Source organism: Manis pentadactyla, chromosome 3, assembly GCF_030020395.1.
Source record: "Manis pentadactyla isolate mManPen7 chromosome 3, mManPen7.hap1, whole genome shotgun sequence".
Taxonomy (NCBI): domain Eukaryota; kingdom Metazoa; phylum Chordata; class Mammalia; order Pholidota; family Manidae; genus Manis; species Manis pentadactyla.
Genome location: NC_080021.1, coordinates 45,627,291 through 45,650,042, shown reverse-complemented (window position 1 = coordinate 45,650,042; position 22,752 = coordinate 45,627,291). Strand labels below are relative to the sequence as shown.

The following is a 22,752-nucleotide window of genomic DNA, read 5'->3' as shown; positions in this document are numbered from 1 at the left end:
CCAACAGAAGGAACAAACAGCAGCAGACTCATAGACACTGAGAAGTGACTAGTGGTTACCAAGGGGGAGGGGCTCGGGCGAGTGTGAAGGGGGTGGGGGAGAGAGAGAAAGGCGCACACTAATTCTCAACCACAATGTAAGTTGATTTATAGGGACGGTAGCACAGCATGGAGAATATACTCAGTGATTCTGTAACATCTTGCTACGTGGACAGATAGTAACTGCACTAGAGGGGGTGAGGATTTAATTATATGGGTAACTGTCGAACCACTGTTGTACATTTGAAACCAGTATGAGATTATCAGTGACACTTCAATTAAAAAAAAAAATACCTTGGCCTTCACCATGCCACAGAGAAAGCCAGTTCTTCTGATGTCTCCCGCTCCCCCAAACAACTGCCCTATGTCTCAAAAACAGAGAATTCTCCAGCAATTGGGTCCTTCAGGGCTGGGAGCCAATGACAGAAGGAGCTGCTCTCCAAAGAGGGCTGAGGTTTACATCAGAGATGTGTTTCCAGTTTCAGCTGCTAGGGGGCAGAACTGCGGTAGCAGTAATGGAATGTTTCCAGAAGTGAAGAAGCTGGAGGCAGAATTAGGCATCTAGCCAATTAAAAAGCAAGAAAAGGTGCAGGCCAGAGGAGGCACAGGAACCCGGGCTCAGCAGAGCCTGTAGGCGGGAATGAGGGTGTGGAAAGCCCAGAGAAAACGCTGAGGTGGCAGTAGGCTGCCAAAAACTGCTGAGATGCAGGCTGAGAAGGGCTCAGTGGACCCCACGGACCTGGGACTATCTCTGACGAGGGTACCCATGGTGCAGTTCCCGCAAACAAGAATGTGTAAGCCTTATTAAGGGGTGGTGGGGTTCAACTAGGGGAGAACAGTTTCCTGAGGGAACCTCCCAGGAAAGTTGGAGGAGATCCAGAAACAAGTACAGACAGAAAATGAGGGTGGCCTATAAAAATAAAGGTATGATTTTTTAGGGGAGTGGTGAAGAAATTCTCCTTGGTCAGTAAATTGATGATTGAAACCTTGCTTTTTCCTGATCTTACAGCTTTGATCCCAGTTTAAATGCAACGCCCAAGAAAAATGGAATACTTACTTGGAGTACCCATGGGTCATTTATACTCTGTAGTGAATGAGTGATTTATAAAACAAACGTTAATTGAACACCTTCTTTGTGGAGCTAGAGCTTGTATTCTAGTGAGGCTGGACCAGCAAGAAACAAGAAAAAAAAAAACCACATAAATTAAAATGTCAGATAGTAAAAGGGCAATAGAGAAAATAAATCAGGCTATAAGAAAGAGAAAGACTGGGCAGATTGAGAGGGCCTTCAGATAAGATGCTCAGGAAAGTTTCCCTAAGGGTGATGTTCAAGCCAAGAGCCAAATGCTGAGTCTGCAGTGTAAAGATGTGTGAGATGTGTAAAGAGCCTTCCAGACAGAGGGGACAGCGGTGCAAGGGTTCAGGGCTCTGTTGCTCAGGGCCATGAACTTTGTAAACTCCAAAATAAGGGGTTGGAGTTTATTCTCTCTGCAATGAAAAGTCATTAGAGAGTTTTAAATAGGAGAGTGGTCTGACCTCATTTGCATTTTGAATAGTATTCAGTGGAGCATCAACTCTAAAGAAGCAGAGAGGCCAATTAGGGAGCACTTGCAAGAGGTCTTGATGAGAGGAGATGACAGTGGCATGGACCTGAGAAGTAGCTAAGAGGTGGTGAGAGGGGGAGGGGTTGTGACTATGTTTTGTAGGTGGGTGAGTAAGGTAAAGCAGCACGGATGACTACTAGTTGTCCAGCCTGAACGACTGCATAGTGGTGGTGCTGTGAAATGAAATGAGGAAGACTGCAGAACCACCCGGTGGTGTTGATGAAGAGTCAAGAGTTCTACATGGGACATGATAAGGTTGAGATGCCTATTACATATCCAATCGAGATGTCAAGTGGGCAGCTCAGAAAGAACATCATGGTGGAACTGTAAATGCCCTTAGTACATGGACAGTGTAAGTGCTGCTGAAGTGGGGACAGCCTATGGATAGTATTTAAAGCCATCCACCTAAATGGGGTCACCTAGGGACAGAGGGCTGCCAGGGCAGAAAATGGAGGCCAGCCAGCTCCAGGCACGGGATCTTGAGGGGTGAGGCAGGGGAGGTGGAGCCAGCAAAGGAGCTGAGAGGGAAGAAGCTGAGAGGTAGGACAGCCACGGTGGCAGAAGTCAAGAGCTGAAAGTATTTCAAGCCGAGAGGGAGAGGGTGGGCCAACGTGTCAAAAACAGCCTAGCTTTTGAGGAAGAGGGTGACTATGACTTCGACAAGGGCAGCTGCAGGGAGTGAGGAGGTTGAAAACCCACTGGAAACCAGGTCTTGATGAAAAAGGGAAACTTATGTGACGCCAGACCTTCTAGGAGAGAAGAATACCCAGAAATGTCAGAAAAAGTCCATTAAGGGCATGAATGCCAAATACCAAATAGAAGAGGTTCCCAACCTGGCTGAATATCAGAATCACCCCAAGGAATGTTAAAAAAGGAGAGTTTCCTGGTCTCCTTCCAGATTTGAATGAGTAGGAGTGGGAATTGCAAGTTATTGTTTTTGCTGTCATTAGTTTTGAATTTAGTTTTTACTAATTGAATCTATATTTTTTGAAAGCTCCTCAGGTAATTTTGATTTAGCTGATTAGAACAGGTGAGCTGGGCAGGAATATTCCCACCAAAACAGAATAAATACATTCTCCTAGTTTGGAAAAAAAATAACTTTCAAATTTTATCTCCTCTAAACGTTTTCTTCAACCTTTAGAGATTGTTATCACTTGTGTTCTGATGTATTTCAGTGGAACACAAAATGAGTATTTACAGAAAGACTCAGAAACAGTTTACCATGCCTGGACATCCCGCCCTTTATCATGGATATATGTGCTCCTGACTGTGACTCTATACTGCATACATGGAATTAGAGGTAGGTTTTTTCTGCCATTGAAATTGGTTTTTGTACTTAATAGTGGAGTTGTTTTTAGCAATTTTGACAGTATTATGCAAACTGCACATAGATTTTTAGTTACTCTACTGTCAGAAAAGGTTTGAGAATGCTTGGAAAGAGCTCTGAAAGCTTCATGCTCTCTTTCTCCTTCCTCTTTCCCTCACTTTTCTTGCTCCTTGTCTCTTCTTTCTGCCTCTCTCTCTCTGCTCTTTCCCCCCACTTCCTACTCTCCCATTCTCCCTCCCACCCCACCCACTCTATCTCTGCTCAGGTTAGCAGTTTCCTCAAGGGACACTGGAAAGTTTAATCCCTGTCCCCCTGAGTTGAGTTCAGATGGCTGGAAGAAAATCCCCAAATGGGAGTAATTTGATATGGCGGGAAGAAACAGGAAAAACAAAATTTTAAACAGGAGCTTCCCTCAAAGAGGGCATTATAATAAGGTTTTACCTGTGTACATCACTTTACAGTTCAGAATGCATCATTACGTCTATTACTTCATTTGATCTTTACATCAATCTCGGAAGAAACTATGCTTTTACTAACTTTAAAAAAAAATTGAATAAATGGAGGCGTAGAAGCATTCAGACAATTCAGGATTCTTCAGGTAGAAAAATACCAACTTCTGAGTGACTTGTTCACAATCCCAGAGTAAAAAAGTGAATGAACTCAGTAATGAAAAGGAACAAATTACTGATACTTGCAACAATTTGGATGACTTCCCAGGGAATGGTGCTGAGTGAAAAAAACCAACCTCAAAAGATTACATATTCTATGATTCCATTTATACAAAATGTTTGAAGAGATGAAATTTTAGAAACACAATAGTGGTTGGTGGTTACAGGGTTAGGTATGGTGGAACGAGGTGGGGCAGGAGGGAGGTGAGTGTGGTTATAATAAAGCCAACGACTAAGGGGTCGTGATGAAGGAACCATTCGTATCTGTACTGAGATGGTGGATATATGAACCTTTACATGTGATAAAAGTGCACAGGTCTAAACACACGTATGCAAGTATAACTAGAACTGGAGAAATCTGAATAAATAGATTACATCAATATCAACACCCTGGTGTTGATTTTGAACTATAGTCTTTCCAATTGTTACCGGTGGGAGAAACTGTTTAAAGGGTACACGGGATCTGTTTAATTTCTTATGACTGTATATAAATCTATAATTATCTCAATAAAAACTTCAATTTAAAGAAATGTATGAGGCAGGGTGTGTCTCTGACTCCTGGGTCTTGCCTGTACATTATTTACCTTCTCCAAGTGTAATGAAATGGTCTTGCTCCTTAGAAGTCACTGAGTTTGACTCAGTGCCCTTTTGAGTGAGTTAGAATGGGGGTATATCCAAATATGACTCTGATTATTAAATCAGCAAGGAAATTTGTTCCCTAGAATAAATAAACTCCCAGTGTGTTTCCTGCATTGATAGGCTGGGGAACCTAAACTCTATGCCAAGTATTGCAATATTTAAATTTTTGTGAGCCAGCTATTCCAACACACATACTCTGAGTTTTTCCTAGCTTTTTGGGCTCAGCTATTGAGTGGGAAGACAGTGTTAAGGGTAGGGAGAGGAGAGAACAGTAATAGAGTCTCACATCTGTGGGGTCGGGCAATGGCTGTTGATGGTGGGAATGGTGATTTTCTCTCAACGATTATGTGCACAACAGAATTGGAGGCTGAGGCACAGCCTCTGACTAACAAGGTTAGTGCAGGCTGTCTATCCACTCCATGTCTCAGGCGTTCTTTGCCCTTTTACTTCACCTCTTCTCTTCCCGTCACATAATTTTAGCTGCTTCTCCTCCCTCTTCCCCACCCCCACCTTCTTTTTTCTCTTTTGATTTTTCTTCTTTTGTGTGAAATTTTCCCACTATGACCACATTTTAATTAATACATAATTTTCAAATATTAACCAAAAACTTAGCAAGAAAGTCACTGAAGCCTAACTCGGGTCTTGCTGAAAGGTCACATGACTGCAACCCTAGTCCAGAGCAGTCTAAGACACAGCTTCCTGACACAGGACTACTTTGTTAGGGGTAAGAAAACCCGAGTTACAGTCTGGGCTTCACCACTAATTTGCCACCTGACCTAGAGCAGTTTGTTTCCTCACCTACAAAACAAAAGGGATTCAGAATTCCCTCTCTAAACTCCCTTTAAGTTTTGTCTGCATCTACAGAAACAAGCCTTTCTGTCCAGGAGTGCTGGAATGTTGAAAAAAGAGGGTGAATCCAGGTGGAGAAGGAGAATTTAGAAGGTCACTGGATTTGAAGACTTTTCCAGAGGTTGGATATTCTTATGGGCCAGGAAGCTGCGATCTAACTATGGGCCATCAACCTGAGGCTGTGTGAGCCAACGCTGTAATTACACTTAGGCCTTAATGCAGGCGAGGCCTGTAGGCACTGGGCCACGGACTGGGGACAGTTCATCTGGAGAGAAGGAGGGATCTAATCTGTGCAAAATGACTGTCCAACTAGAAAAGGGAGGTGACTCATTTCTTGCACCTGGGCAAAGTTTGGGTGGAGTGATTCAAAGAGTGGCAGGAAGAAGGAAGAATTGGCTCTCACTAGGGACTGAGTGAAGAATAGAAAATGAGACAGAGTCAACCAGTGGAAAACACTGAGGAAAGAGAAATTGCTATTCCCCAGGCTGATTCCGAGGCAATGGTAACTCCAACCCCTGGGGCCTTCACAGGTTAAGGTCAAAAGGGAGAAAGAATGTACAGTTGGGGTGGGATATACAGACATTTATTGTGCTCTTATTATGTCAGGCACACTCATGGGCGTTACCTCACTTAACCTTCACAGCAATTGTACAAAATATTAATGTCTTCATTTAATACCCAAGGAAACTAATGCTCAGGGAGGTAAGTCACAAAGTAGGACTATATGCAGAACCAGCATGACACCTGGGTTTGTCTGAGTCCTGTGCCTGAACTCTTTCCCCAGGAGAGCCAAATGTTTGTTTTTAGGCTCTTTTTAGCAGCTGTTGAGCCACCACCTATACTGAAGTCTCTAGTCTCACCCTGCCACTGACCATACTTACTCATACACTAAAGACAGGCCTAAGAATGCTGTATTATCTGGCAGTGAATAGGGAGGTGTCAGCCCAGATCTGAATCAGAAAATCCTCAGTTCGAATCCTGACTCTGCTATTTTGGTGCCTGTGGGCAAGATGCAAAACTTCACTAAGCCTCAATATTAATTTCTTTTAAGTGGGAATAATAACACCAAAGTCCTAGAGTTGTTGTGAGGATTATCTGTAAATGTAAATGAGAAGCTCAATACTTAGCACATTATAAAGACTTAAATGATAGCTATTAAATTATATTAGCGTGAACCTAAGCTGTGGCTCTGTAGCTTAGCTGCACATTGGAATCACCTGAGGAGCTCTAAAAACACTGAGGCTGGGTCTGGCTCCACCCCCCAGAGATTCTGACTTAATACGTCTAAGGTGCAGTCTGGGCATGAGAGTACCGCAAACTCACCAGGTGATTCTAAGACTTTAGTGTATGCTTCAGAATCACCTGGAGGGAGTGTTAGACCATAGGTCACTAGGCCCCATCCCCAGATTCTACATCTGATATCTTAAATTTTTCAGACAACCTCTAAGTTTTCCATCTTCCTTAATGAAAATAACACTTTTATTGAATACATATCATATCCTGGACATTATGCTGCTTTACAGATAAATATCATTTAATCCTCATAACAACCCTATGGTTGTTTTCCATTTTATAGATGAGGAATCTGAGGCTCAGAAAGATTAAGTGATTTGTTCCAGGTCCCACAGCTGCTAGTAGGACAGAGCCAGTTTGGGCTTCGTAGTGAGTGCATCCTCTTAATCAAGACCCTATAGAGCCTCTTTTCCTTCTAATGCAACTGTTCTTAGATCTTACTGAGACTTCCAGGCCTTGGCCTCTCTTTTCTCCCAAACTTTTAGCTATCATCCCTTCCTTTCTTCCCTCTCTATCCTCCAGCTATGGCAAGGGTGGAGCCTGAGCTTTGCATTTCTAACAAGTTCCCAAACTGATGGTCTGGGGGCCACACTTGGAGAACCATGAGCCTCAAGGAAGTGCAAAGGAGACTGAAAGGTGAAAAATGCTTGTTTTAGAATCCCACACCCAGAAATCATGGTTAGGTCTTGAGTGGCTCACCAACCATTCACTCTCAGGAAAAGAAAAGGTTTCCAAGCCTGGTTTTCTCACCTGTTAAGTGAGTTGTTGGGAGATGTGGTTAAAGTGCCTAGGATCTGGTAAGTGCCACTGTGTGGGCATCCAATGTCATTGTACTACTAGGCAGAAGGGCCACCTTTACCGTAAAGTCCAATATATTTAGAACAGGTAGGCCAGTCAGGAAAGAAACAATTCTTACAAATTTATGCATTGCTAGAAAAAAACTGCCCTGGGCAAAGGTTTTCTTCAGTGGCTTTCTCTCTCAAACTGCATAAAGGGCGTCATCATGAGTTTACTCTGTTATCTCTCCCTGGAATATTTGCAATTTAAAAGAGACCATTCACCAAGTGTGAAGTTAATCACGAAGAAGTGACTTGCTATTAGATGGAATAAAAATGCCTTTCAGTAGGGGAAAGGGAGCTGAACAAGAAGCCATTAAACTGTACCACGAGGCAGTCTTTCCCTTTGCTCAGTTCCCTTGTAAACTCAGAAGCACTGTAGGGTTTAGACAAGCGGACCCTGTAAGAGCAGTGTTGTAGCGAGATCACAGGAGTGAAATGGAGGATGGATTTAAGAAGGCAAGCCTGGAAGCAGTGAGACCTGTTCAGAGTCTCTTGGAATAGCTGAGATGATCATTAGGCTGGCTGAACCAGGAAGAGGGAGCAGAGACGTACAGGAGGTGCTGGGCAGGAGATTTTAAGGATTAAGAATCTACAGGGCCTTCATATATGATAAACCCACAGCCAACATCATACTGAAGAGTGAGAAGCTGAAAGCTTTTCCTCTGAGATCGGGAACAAGACAGGGATGCCCACTCTCCCCACTGTAACTTAACATAGTACTGGAGGTCCTAGCCACGGCAATCAGACAAAACAAAAAAAATACGAGGAATCCAGATTGGTAAAGAAGAAGTTAAACTGTCACTATTTGCAGATGACATGGTATTGTACATAAAAAACCCTAAAGACTCCACTCCAAAACTACTAGAACTGATATCGGAATACAGCAAAGTTGCAGGATACAAAATTAACACACAGAAATCTGTGGCTTTCCTATACACTAACAATGAACCAATAGAAAGAGAAATCAGGAAAACAACTTCATTCACAATTGCATCAAAAAGAATAAAATACCTAGGAATAAACCTAACCAAAGAAGTGAAAGACCTATACCCTGAAAACTACAAGTCACTCTTAAGAGAAATTAAAGGCGACACTAACAAATGGAAACTCATCCCATGCTCGTGGCTAGGAAGAATTAATATCGTCAAAATGCCATCCTGCCCAAAGCAATATACAGATTTGATGCAATCCCTATCAAATTACCAGCAACATTCTTCAATGAACTGGAACAAATAGTTCAAAAATTCATATGGAAACACCAAAGACCCCAAATAGCCAAACCAATCCTGAGAAAGAAGAATAAAGTGGCGGGGATCTCATTCCCCAACTTCAAGCTCTACTACAAAGCCATAGTAATCAAGACAATTTGGTACTAGCACAAGAACAGAGCCACAGACCAGTGGAACAGATTAGAGACTGCAGACATTAACCCAAACATATATGGTCAATTAATATTTGATAAAGGAGCCTTGGACATACAATGGGGAAATGACAGTCTCTTCAACAGATGGTGCTGGCAAAACTGGACAGCTACATGTAGGAGAATGAAACTGGACCATTGTCTAACCCCATACACAAAAGTAAATTCAAAATGGATCAAAGACCTGAATGTAATTCATGAAACCATAAAACTCTTAGAAAAAAACATAGGCAAAAATCTCTTGGACATAAACATGAGTGACCTCTTCTTGAACATATCTCCCCGGGCAAGGAAAACAATAGCAAAAATGAACAAGTGGGACTATATTAAGCTGAAAAGCTTTTGTACAGCAAAAGACACTATCAATAGAACAAAAAGGAACCCTACAGTATGGGAGAATATATGTGTAAATGACAGATCCGATAAAGGCTTGATGTCCAAAATATATAAAGAGCTCACCCACCTCAACAAACAAAATCAAATAACCCAATTAAAAAATGGGCAGAGGAACTGAACAGACAGTTCTCCAAAAAAGAAATACAGATGGCCAACAGACACATGAAAAGATGCTCCACATCGCTAATTATCAGAGAAATGCAAATTAAAACCACAATGAGGTATCACCTCACACCAGTAAGGATGGCTACCATCCAAAAGACAAACAACAACAAATGTTGGCGTGGTTGTGGAGAAAGGGGAACCCTCCTACACTGCTGGTGGGAATGTAAATTAGTTCAACCATTGTTGAAAGCAGTATGGAGGTTTCTCAAAATGCTCAAAATAGACTTACCATTTGACCCAAGAATTTCACTCCTAGGAATTTACCCTAAGAATGCAGCACTCAAGTTTGAAAAAGACAGATGCACCCCTATGTTTATCACAGCACTATTTACAATAGCCAAGAATTGGAAGCAACCTAAGTGTCCATCAGTAAATGAATGGATAAAGAAGATGTGGTACATATACACAATGGAATATTATTCAGCCATAAGAAGAAAACAAATCCTACCATTTGCAACAACATGGATGGGACTAGAGGGTATTGTGCTCAGTGAAATAAACCAAGCGGAGAAAGAGAAATACCAAATGATTTCACTCATCTGTGGAGTATAAGAACAAAGGAAAAACTGAAGGAACAAAACAGCAGCGGAATCACAGAACCCAAGAATGGACCAACAGGTACCAAAGGGAAAGGGACTGGGGAGGATGGGTGGGTAGGGAGGGATAAGGTGGGGGAAGAAGAAAGGGGGTATTATGATTAGCATGCATAATGGGGAGGTAGGAGAAAGGGGAGTTCTATACAACACAGAGAAGACAAGTAGTGATTCTACAACATTTTGCTATGCTGATGGACAGTGACTGTAAAGGGGTTTGTGGGGGGGACCTGGTATAGGGGAGAGCCTAGTAAACATAATATTCTTCATGTAATTGTAGATTAATGAATACAAAAAAAAAAGAAAGAAAGAAAAGGGGGATTACTCCCTGATAGGATAAAACTAACTGCAAATCACCGATTGATGCATGCTTTAAATATCCTTAATTTTGATCATTTAAAGGGTGTCAGATGATCAGCTATGGAAGTACATTTTTCTGATAATATTCCTTTCTCTTAAAAAAAAAAAAGCAGTTCCTGTGTGGTGATCTCCAATAAGTTCTTCACAATGGTATAAAGGGCATATCAAAGGGTGGGCAAAGGGTTTGTTTGTGTTTATACAGAGGATCAAAGCCTAATTTGGCTACCCAGAAAACAAATTAAGATACAATATGAAGAAGAACTTCCAACATCAACATTCTCTGGAAGAGTCATTCCAGAAGATGATCATCAAAAACTTCAACAAAGATCCTGGCGCTGTTGCAGTTGTAGCTGCATTCATCCCACCGGTTCCTGGACTTGCCATTGGAATGAAGAAGGAGAATCTAAACTGGCCTCTGCATACAGTAAAACAACAAATTTGACTGGATCTATCCTGTCAGAACTCAACCAAGAATTAAGAGAAGTACAAGTTGCAGCGCTCCAAAATCTTGCGACTATAGACTATCTACTGTTAAAAGAACATATGGGATGTGAACAGTTCCCAGGAATGTGTTGTTTTAATATGTCTGATTTTTCTCAAACTATTCAAATTCAGTTAGACAATATCCATCATATCATTGATAAGTTTTCACAAATGCCTAGGGTACCTAACTGGTTTTCTTGGTTTCACTGGATATGGCTGGTAATTGTAGGTATGCTTTGGTTATGTAGCTGTATTCCTATTATGTTAATGTGTGCACGCAATTTAATTAGTAGTTTAAAACCTATACATGCTTATGTTACACTACAAGAAGATATGTCAAAGAAATAATCAATCTTCCCATGTTTTCTTCCATCTGCTACTTCTATAGCTTTTCTTCTTCCTTCCTAATTACAACCCTTAAGTAGAATTCGTGCCTCATATCGAAATTACCAAGTATCATAATTCTTCCAAGTGGTAAAGATACCTCAAGACAAATGCTGGGCATAGAAGCCACAGGGCATAAATCTGCAAAGAAGTAAAAAGCTAACCTTTTCAAAGAATATTGCTTCTCTCTCACTTACCAACTTTACATTTCCCTGTATGGCCCCGGAAGACGGCTGGTTAGCCAGAGATCGGTAAGATTCCTCAAGGGAGGAACAACCTAAGACAGGCACAGTTGCAGGAGGGCCATTGGGTAAGAAATTGGGGATCAGCAGAGGTGAGGCTTAGAACCTCACCCCCCGTTTTGAGAGAAATCTTCTGCATCTGTGGATGTTTTGTTGCCCTTGTCTAGCTTGGATTAATACTTAGTCTATAGGCACACACTTGATCATCTACATTAGCCCTCTTACAGCACTAAACTATGTTTTCTACCTTTATCTTCCATCTACCTATCACTTCAGCATTTTATTAAACATAATAATAATAATAATAATAAGGGAGAAATGTGGGATTCACATAGATTCACATATAAATCAAGTATAAAAATCAAATGAATAATCATATTTGCCCTGATTGTTTATAGTTCATAATGTGTGATCAAAACCGAAAGTTTCTGTGATATGACTGCCCTTGCACCGTTCACCATGTAAGAACTTATTCACTACGTAAGAACTTGCTCACCATGTAAGAACTTGTTCGTTATGCTTCAGAAGATTGGAGACTGTTGAGAATTAGGCTTGGGGTTGATTAATGATTGTGCATTGAGTCCCCTATACAGAATTTTATTGTTGTTAACAACCATATGATCAATAAATATGAGAGATGCCCTTTCAAAAAAAAAAAGAAAGAAAAAAAAATAACTGACAAATGGAACCAAATATTGTTCAGAGCCATCATTTTGAAAATAAACATAATTTGGAGCCCTTTGTTAAAAAAAAAAAAAAAAAGAATCTACAGGGCCTTGTGATACATTGAGTGAGGGGTGGCAGGGAAGGAGAAACAACTGCATGATGCAAGATTCTAACCAGTGTGGCCCAGAAGAGTTTAGAGAGATGAATGGGTTTACAGGTAAAGAAAATGAGTTCAGTTGGTGTCTTGCCAATGGGTTTCAGTCCCAGGCAAGTTCACTATGGATTCAATGTGACCAAAAGAATGACAGGTGAACGGGTTATACTCAACTTTATTTCCATGGTGGCAGGTTAATCACCAAAATCTCATTCACTCAGACTGAGTCTGCATGCATCAAACCGGTCTCTGCCTCTGGGTCTCTGTCCTCTGTTCCGCTCTCCTGTCACCTTGCAGCTGGGCCATCATATTGTGCAGAGCTATTTATATAGAGTCAATAGCAACATATTTCCCACACATGTGTAGTGAGCTAGCCAACCAGGGCCAGGTGAGAATCCTGACCATAGGAACTTTCATTTTATCCACAGCTGGGGACATGTGAAATTTTTTTCATCTATTTAGATAGCTGAGTGGAGGTGTCAAGTCACTAACATTTATTGACCAAATATGATAGATATTATGATAAACGCTTTGTAAACCTTATTTTTTCAACTCTTTTGGGGAAGGCACTCTTATTTTCAGGTGAGGCAAAGAATTAATTGATAAGCTAAATAAATTTCCTGAAGTGGGTAGCAGAATTTGGATTGAAGCCCAGCATCTGAACCAGCCTCTGTGTTGCAGACTAAAGACTTGGGAGTCATCAACAAATAAAGTATAGCTGGAGCTACAGCAGTGGATGAGAGAAAGAAGATGGAGAGAGAGGGGTGTTCAGAGGAGAAGAAATCTGCAAAGGCCATCAAGAAGGCTGAGTCAGAGGTAGAAGGAAAACCAGAAAAGACTGTTTCCTTAGGAACCAGGCAGAAGGCAGTGAGGTCCTTGTGAAATACCATGTAGGGCCAACACAGCAGACTTCCATGGGATGTAGCAACCTCTTATTGGTGACCTTTCCCAGGGAAAGTTTAAGCAACATGTGAGGACCTAAAGCTGAGATTATTGCCAGGTGCAAAGAGGTATGGAGAAAGGAGAAGGAGGAAGATGCTATTTTTTTTGAGGTTGTGGCTTGGAAGACCAAAAAAGAGCTAAGGTGTTAGTTAGTCTAAGAAATGGTTTCCTTACTGAGAGGGAAAGTTTGAAAATACAATTTTTAAAAATATATGTGTATGTTATTTTTAATCATCCAATCTCTTATATTATGAAATCATTCAAGCATACTGCAAAGTGTAATGATGTAATGAACATCAGCACATCTTCCACCCACCTTTGTCCTATCTTAATTTTTTGCCGCATTTTACATACATATACACATTTTATATTTTAAAAAATGACATCTGGGCTGCCACCTGTCCTCAAGGACCAAGCCTGGACACCATGCCACAGAAGAGTGATATCTTTCCCTGTTTTTACAATGGAGGACTCAGGAGAGACTTTCAGCTCTGAGGAGGAAGCAGCTAACTATTGGAAAGATCTGGCTATGACCTACAGGCAGAGGGCGGAGAATACACAAGAGAAACGAGGAGAATTCATTCCAGGGGGGAAGCCAATAATATGAAGCTGAATTGGAGATGCAGCTGCAACAAATTTAAACCGGGAACAGGGACCTTCTGTCAGAAAATAAGTGCCTCCACATGGAGCTAGAAACCATCAAGGAGAAGTTTGAAACACAGCATTCTGAAGGCAGCATGCTGATCTCAGCCTTGAAGGATAACCTTGCCCAGACAAAAGCCATTGAAGATCAACTGCAGAAATATATCAGAGAACTGGAACAAGCAAATGATGACTTGGAAAGAGCAAAACGGGCCACAGTCATGCCTCTGGAAGACTGAACAGTCCTTGAATCAAGCCATTGAAAGAAATGCCTTCTAGGAGAGTGAACTTGACAATAAGAATCTCCTAGAATCTGTTCAGCGACTAAAGGATAAGCCAGAGATTTGGGGCAGGAATTGGCTGTGCAACAAAAGCAGGAGAAACTCAGGCCCCCCATGCCCAGCTCAGTGGAAAGTAAAAACACAAACGCAGCTATGCAGGCTACTAACTCTGTGCCGTCCACTCCCATAGCTCATCAAAGACCCAGATCTAGCTTAGACACATGGGGGATATTCAGATGTGCTCTGGATGACTATACAGGTGGGAGCGCCCTCGTGCCTGTGGCCGGGATATATCAGCCCTCAACGTACTGGGAGACCTCCTGCACAAAGTAGGGGCACTGGAGTCCAAACTTGCGTCCTACCAGAATTACGTGTACCGTCAGTCACCTGTGTGCCTCTGGGTGATAAAGGGCTGGGAAAACACCTGGATTTGGGAAGCCGCCATCAAATATTTCCTCACCATCGTTGCTATCAGCCCAGGGTGTAGTCAAGATGTTGCTTTAGGAAATCCACGGAAGCGGAAGCCTCTGGTGTCTGTGTGGGATTTGTTACCTTCCTGTCTTTAAATGAGGTTTTTGATTTTTTAAGTTAGTTTGAGAAATATGAGTAAGCAGTCACACTAGCCAATGACTGAGGAGGCTGCTGCGTGTGGCCCCTGCTGGCTCTGTCTGTGAAATGCCATCTCATAATCCCCAGCCTCCTTGGTGTGTTGAAACCAATAGGGACAAACCGGCTCTGCAAAGGGTTCTAAGGTGTAGGTGCCCAACACGTTGAGCTGACCTGAGTTCTGATTAGTACTGAGAGGTGTTTCTAATGCCTGGAAATGCCTTAAAAGCGGGATCTGAGCCCATCTCAGGCTCACTGCAGCACCCCCTCAGCTGGAGCTATCTTCCAGAATAAAGTTCCCAGTGTTCTGTGGCACAGGAAGGATCTGTGTGCTGAAATCATGTCTAGGAGAGAAGAGTAAAATAGGCACATGCCTTTTTAAAAAACTGTGGTATAGTGTACCTGTGAGACTTTTAAATCTCTCCCTGAGGCTTTTAGAGGCATGCTGGAGTTTCAGAGTAAATTTTGTGTGAGCCAGGTCAGTGGAAAATCTGTGTCCTCTTCAGATCAATCCCGAGTATTAGTTCTCCTGAGCCATGTGTCCTGGCCTGAGGATGACCTCCACTTCAGGACCTTGAGGGTCATGGATGGAGTGCCCTTGATAATGTGGGCCCTGAGAACTGGACTTCATTCACAGCCGTGATGAAATCATCAGGGGGACCTTCCAATCATAAGTTTTCAAGCACTACTGAAATCTGTTCACAGAGATTTAAACTTTGGTTCCCCGTCTGTTACCCTCGAAACCTTCTTCTATCAGTGAAAGATACACTTTTATCTTCTTAAAAGAACAATAAAATCAAGAGAAACTGCTCAAGTTTTTCAAATGGTGAATTTTATTACTTGCCTTCTTAGAGTGCATCGTGATAATGACCCGATTTATTTTTACTCGTTAAGTGCAGTGGCCCTTTGCCGTCTGTGACGCCAATGACACAGCCCGTTCAGACAGGGTGGGGAGGGCTTGACTGTGTCTGCTTGGCAGAGTTGGGTTGCACCCACATTCAAAAACAGGATTAACCTGTACTTTTTTTTTCCTCGTTATTCTTGTGAAGTTTTTAGAATCAAAATTGCTTTAACTTCAGAGTGATTGAAGGGTATGAACGTTCAGTTACAAGATGAGTAAGTTCTGGGGATCTAATTTACAGCATGACTATAGTCAATAGTAATGTACTATATACTTGAAATTTGCTAAGAGACTGGATCTCAAGTGTTCTCACTACACACATACATACACACAATGGTAAACATGTGAGGGGACTGACATGCTGGTTACCTCGACTGCTGTATCCTTTCATGAAATGTGTACCTATGTGTAAACAGCACATTGTACACCATAGTTTTGTCAATCATACTTCAATAAAGCTGGAAAAAAATTTAAAAACACCTTAATCTCATAAAATAAGCAAAATTGTAAAACATGTCCTCACCTTTAAAAAAATAGTAATGTAATGTAATATGGAGATTGTACAGTTTCTTAAACTTTGGAAAAGTCTTCTAAGAGTCTTTTGAGCCAACTGACCATTTTTCCCCAAAACAGAAGTATTTTTATTGATTTTACCAAAAATTTTAGTCAGTGTAAAAAAAATCAATTGGAAATGTTTTGAGTAAAGGGAATTCTTCAAATTTCACTCACTAGAGAAAAACACTAGTAAGTTTCAGATACATCCTCAGTCGTTTTTCTATGTAAATTAGATTGTACATACATACCTTTTGTGATCTGCCTTTTTTTCTTTTTTATTGAAGTATAGTTGATAAACAATATTATACTGATCTCAAGTATACAACCCAGTGGTTTAACACTTATATTATTAAATCCTCACCCCAACTAGTGCAGTTACTATCTGTTGACATAGAAAGATGTTACAAAACCAATGGCTATGTTCTCCATCCACACCTGTGACCAACTTCTATTATGATTGAGATCTTCGTGCCCCTTTATCCTCCTCATCTTTCTCAACCCCTTCCTCATGGTAGCCACCAGTCACTTCTCAGTGTTTATGAGTCCTTTGCTATTTTATTCATTTTGCTTTGTTTTTAGATTCCACAAATAAGTGGAGTCATATAGTATTTGTCTTTCCCCACCTAGTTTATTTCACTTAGCATAATACCCTCAGGTCCATCTGTGTTGTTGTAAGTGGCAGGATTTCTTTTCTTTATGGCTGAATAATATTCCATTGTGTATATATATATCACAACTTCTTCACCTATTCTTCTATTAATGGACACTCTGATCTTGCACTTTCTTTTATCAATAGAATTTGGCCATCACTTATGTTAATACATAGAAAATTATACTGTTTCTATGCCATGTCAAATTTAGATACTTCCTAAATTTTTTATTCCTGAACATGGGATGTCTTACATTTATTCAGGTCTTCTTTAATTTCTTCCAACAATATTTTGTAGTTTTCAGTATACTAATCTTGTACTTCTTTTGTTAAATTAATTCCTAATTATTTTATTGTGATATAATTGTGAATGGAATTGGTTTTTTTATATTTCATTGCCAGATTGTTCATTAGTAGTATATAGAAATACAATTGATTTTTGCACATCAGTCTTGTATCTTTCAACTTTGTTGATAGTTTTCTAGTTCAATTTTTTGTGTGGATTCCTTAGGATTTTGTACATATATCTTCCTATCTTCCTTTCCATCTGGTTGCCTTTTATTTTCTTGCCTAACTTTGTGGGCTAGAACTTACAGTATAGTGGTGAATTAGAAATGGTGAGAGCAGACATACCTAGCTTGTTCCTAATCTTAGGGAGAAAACATTCAGTCTTTTACCATTAATATGGGGTTAGCTGTGGATTTTTTAAAGATACTCTTTATCAAATTCAGAAAGTCCCTTATATTCCTAGTTTGATGAGTGTTTTTATCATAAGAGTGTTAGACTCTTGTCATATGTTTTCTGTGCTAATTGAGATGGCCACATGGTTCTTGTCCTTTATTCTATTACTATGGTATTACATAGATTTCTGTACGTTGAGCCAACCTTATATTCCTGGGATATATTCCAATTGATCACGACATATAATCTATTTTATATGGCACTGGATTCAGTTTGCTTTATTTTCTATATTCATAAGGGATATTGGTCTGTAGTTTTCTTGTGATGTCTTTGGTTTTGATATCAGGGTAATACATTCTCATAGGATGAGCTGGCAAAGTGTTTCCTCTTCCTTTTTTTTTTTCTTTCTTTTGAAAAGTTTGTCAAGGATTAGTTTCAATTCTCCATTAAATATTTGGTAGTATCACTAGTGAAGCCATCTGGACTGATAAGTTCTTTTAATACTGTATGATAAGAAGTGTGGACTATTGTGGGAGATTAGAGGAGCAAATGACCAGCTTTGCCTAGAAGAGGAAGGAAGATGGGAAAAGAGGAAAAACTAAGAGTTTTGTTTATATGGCTATTATGTTGGGGGGTATGGAGAAGGAGGAAAAGGGCAGGAAAGACAGGCTAGAGATAGATGAGGCAGGACACTGAATGCCTGATCAGACCTGCACCAGACAGAATCTACTACTTCTCCTATGGGGTCATTGTTGCCACTGTTTTGAGGGCAAGGGATGTAGAGGGGTTAGTTGAAGATATTATGTCAAAGACGAATAGAACTACTGACCAAACCATTTTCGAATTTTGCTAGCCAAGTGTCAGTCACTAAAGATAACACTTCAGGGTGAAGAATGTAGTTGAAGCCTGAGTGTCCAATAAAGAAGATGGAGAGCTGATAAAATAGGTGCAAGTTGGAAGAAGTAACAAAGTGAGGGTAGAAAATGGGTTAGCAATACTCATGCCCCAGAGGTTCAGGAAAGAATTCCTGAACAGATCATCGGCTGCAGCATCCTTTTTATGCTTGCTCTGGACCAGGGCCATGTTCATAAAGGGACCACATCACACCAGCCAGGCAAGCTCTTAAGCTTTCCCTTTTTTATCAGATTTCAAGCTCCTTATCTGCAGAGATCATGTCCTGTGTATCTGTATCTTCTACAGAGACTTGCCAAAATTGAAAGAATGCACCCATTAAAATTTCTTTAGTTTTTAAAAAACAATGACTCAAATTCCATCCCACATGCTGCTTGCCCTCCATCAAGACTCTTCTAAATTCTCAACGTGTCAGGCAGTAGCTCCAGAATGTCTCCAGGATAGCAAGAAAAGGTGTGTTATCCTCAGGGGTAGATATCCAAGTCCTCTGTCTGTCCTTTAAACTGCAATGAAGATTTTTCAACGAAGTTGGCTTTTTCCTACCAAAACCTTGACAAGGGAGGTAATATTAACCAAAACCAGCTATGCAGACATCTCTGAATCCATCTAGAAAGTCTATCATATTCTCAGAGGGAGCAGTTTCTCGGTAGTCATGGACACAACATGGAAAGAGCACTCTGTTGGGAGCCAGGAGACCTGAGTACAGCTGCCACTAATTAGCTGTGTTACCTTGGTTAAGCAAGTCATTTAACATCTTTGACCTCTTGTTAAAGGGAGGAGTTGGGATAAAACTTACAAAAGTGTCTTTCAAATATGAAAATAAGCTTTGATGATGTATTTAATGCTTACTCTAACTACCATGGTATGTGTAACTACTGTAGAATACTATTTCTTTAATGGCTCTCCAGAATATTTCATAATTCTTGGTTATCTTGTAAACAAACTGAGGTGTAAAATGCAGGATACTTCTTAAAATGTAAGATGTGATAGTCCTAAATATTAGATTAGCTTACTTTAGCTCTGCTTTTATGGCTTAGCATGAGTTATGTGTATGTACTATAGCCCAGGTCTCAAAGGGAGATTATGATAGTCTGCTTAATTTATTAATAAGATTTCTAAAGTATAAAAGTAGTTCATGTTCTACCCAGAAAACGAGTTAAGATACGATATGAAGAAGAACTTCCAACATCAACATCATCTGGAAGAGTCATTCCAGAAGATGATCATCAAAAAACTTCAACAAAGATCCTGGCGCTGTTGCAGTTGTAGCTGCATTCATCCCACCGGTTCCTGGACTTGTCATTGGAATGAAGAAGGAGATATCTAAGCTGGCCTGTACATACAGTAAAACAACAAATTTGACTGGATCTATATTGTTGGAACTCAACCAAGAATTAGGAGAAGTGCAAGGTGCAGTACCCCAAAATTGTGCGACTATAGACTATTTACTGTAAGAACATATGGGATGTGAACAGTTCCCAGGAATGTGTTGTTTTGTCTGATTTTTCTCAAACTATTCAAATTGTTAGACAATATCCATCATATTATTGATAAGTTTTCACAAATGCCTAGGGTACCTAACTGGTTTTCTTGGTTTCACTGGATATGGCTGGTAATTGTAGGTCTGCTTTTGTTGTGTATCTGTATTCTTATTCTGTTAATGTGTGCATGCAATTTAATTAGTAGTTTGTTAAAACCTATACATGCTTATGTTACTCTACAAGAAGATATGTCAAAGAAATAATCAATCTTCCTATGTTTTCTTCCATCTGCTACTTCTATAGCTTTTCTTCTTCCTTCCTAATTACAACCCTTTAGTAGAATTTGTGCCTCATATCGAAAATTATCAAGTATCATCATTCTTCCAAGTGGTAAAGATACCTCAAGACAAATGCTGGGCATAGAAGCCACAGGGCATAAATCTGCAAAGAAGTATAAAGCTAACCTTTTCAAAGAATATTGCTTCTCTCTCACTTACCAACTTTACATTTCCCTGTATGGCCCCGGAAGACGGCTGGTTAGCCAGAGACCGGTAAGATTCCTCAAGGGAGGAACAACCTAAGACAGGCACAGTTGCAGGGGGGCCATTGGGTGAGAAATTGGGGATCAGCAGAGGTGAGGCTTAGAACCTCACCCCCCTGTTTTGAGAGAAATCTTCTGCATCTGTGGATGTTTTGTTGCCCTTGTCTATAGACACAGATCTGATCATCTACATTTGCCCCCTTACAGCACTACATTATGTTTTCTACCTTTATCTTGCATCTACCTACCACTTCATTTTATTTAAATAATTTTATTTAATAAATAAACAAATACATAAATAAATGAGAAATGTGGGATTCACATATAAATCAAGTATAAAAATCAAACGAATAATCATATTTGACTTGATTGTTTATAGTTCATGATGTGTGATCAAAACCGAAAGTTTCTGTGATATGACTGCCCTTGCACCGTTCACCATGTAAGAACTTATTCACTATGTAAGAACTTGTTCACCATGTAAGAACTTGTTCGTTATGCTTCAGAAGATTGGAGACTGTTGAGAATTAGGCTTGGGGTTGATTAATGATTGTGCATTGAGTCCCCTATACAGAATGTTATTGTTAACAACCATTTGATCAATAAATATGAGAGATGCCCTCTCAAAAAAAAAAAATGAGGGCAATGACTTGGTTCTTGTGACATCCTGATGAAATCATGTATATAAAATTATTGTATGCTGTCCAAATTTAGTTATTTAATAAATAGAAACTTTTTGAGCTAAAAAAAAAAAAAAGTAGTTCATGTTCAGTATAGTGTACGGCTAAATGCAGTCTCTGGAGTCAGACTCCCTAGGTATGAATACCAGCTCGGTCAGTGCCACCCAAGTAATTTTCACCAAACCTCTGGTTTTCTCAGTTGTAAGGTGGGTGATAAAAAAATAGTAATTTTACCTCATTTGGTTGTTGTGAGAATTAAATAAGATAATGCTTGTAAACATTTTGAATGTTGCTTGGTATACAGTGTCAGTTCAATAAATAAAAGCTATCTTATTGTTGTTGTTTGTGAATAGCAAGAAAGATGTCCTTTCTGCTCTCTTCCCATCAACTCCATGGGTCCACTCTTCAAAGGGAGTTAATTATGTTGCCTTCTGGAATGATGATCTTTAAAATATTGTTTGCAGAAATGGTTTCTGATTAAAATCAGATATTTACTAGCTAAAGCAGATTGGATAAGAAGGGAGTATCCTATTACTGAAAGCAGTTCTTCTATTTCAAAAGTGCTTATTCTTCCCGCCAAGGCCAGCATAATTGATGGGTACCCTCACCAAAACCCTTTCCCAAGTTCTAAGCATGACCAAGTTGTACTGGTTGCTAAAGTGCACATAAAGAGAAGAATTTCACAACAGGAGTGCAAGGACCCATACAGAAAGTGAATTGAGAGAGCCTGGAATTCTAAGAAAAGTCATTGCCTACATGGAATAAATAAGACAGGGCAGCATTTTTAAGTATTTAGTCTATAGTGGTAATCACTAAGGGCTTGACTCTGGGAAGCATCACAGATGGATATGACATTTAAGCCAAAGAATATGTATCTAATTCCATAGCTCTAATTCAAAAAGCAACAACACTGAAGTAGGTTTTTAGACTAAAAAATAATTTTTAATATTAGTAAGTGAATATTATTTACAAATGAGGTAACTATAAGAACAGATAAATAGCTGCAAGTGGATAGTAGCTGCCTCTGGGAAGCAGGAATCAGTGTAGATGGGAGACAGGTGACTGCAGTTTTTTATTACAAACCATGTAGAACTATTGGACTTATAAAATGATATACTCATGTTATTTTGATTTAAATAAATATATATTAATTTAAAAAACACAAGTCAGTTTTAGGAAAATCAACTTGTTGATAATTTTCAGACGGGATCAAAGTGGTGACTCCCCAACCCCTGGTGTATGATTTTTTTCCAGTGTCAGGTTGAATGAGAAAAAAAATAAATATTTTTTTGAAAATGTTTCATCAGCTGATTCATATAACTAATATAAAAATTGTCCTTTATTCTGAGATTAGTCTATCTTTTCTTTTGGTGTTAAAATGGTCTTTCTTTTATGAAACGAAGGGGACAATAAATAGTAATCGGTTTTGTCTCGTCTTGAAAAATGCTTCTTAGCAAAATTAATAACTGAAATACTTTCTGTGGTAGTCGCTTTTCCTTCCTTTTTGTTTAATTTAAAAGATCTCTGAAATCCAGAGTTCTTAGAAACCACTGGATGAGTAGGAAAGGTTAGTGCATAGACTGGAGGACAGTGGAGAGAGTCTGCAGTTCTGGCCTACAGGAGTCCTATGAAGAATGGCAGGAAAGTGATCCAAGTGTGCTGTCACTGGAGAAAACTCCAAAGGACTTGGACATAGGGGGATGTCAAGGGTGATTTCAGAGGGGCCACCTTCTCCTCCCCAAGCATCTTCCGTCTTGGGGC

The 22,752-nt window shown here is 40.0% G+C and overlaps 1 long non-coding RNA gene and 1 pseudogene across 1 annotated transcript; both read left to right on the top strand.

Moving 5' to 3' along the window:
• The first annotated feature begins 453 nt into the window (after positions 1-453).
• Positions 454-20,798, top strand: LOC130682856 (uncharacterized). The gene is made up of 3 exons (XR_008996237.1): positions 454-832; positions 2,818-2,942; positions 19,438-20,798. It is a non-coding gene; the product is annotated as an uncharacterized LOC130682856 (long non-coding RNA).
• On the top strand, positions 12,082-15,392 carry LOC130682855 (nuclear distribution protein nudE homolog 1-like; annotated as a pseudogene).
• Positions 20,799-22,752: the final 1,954 nt, after the last annotated feature.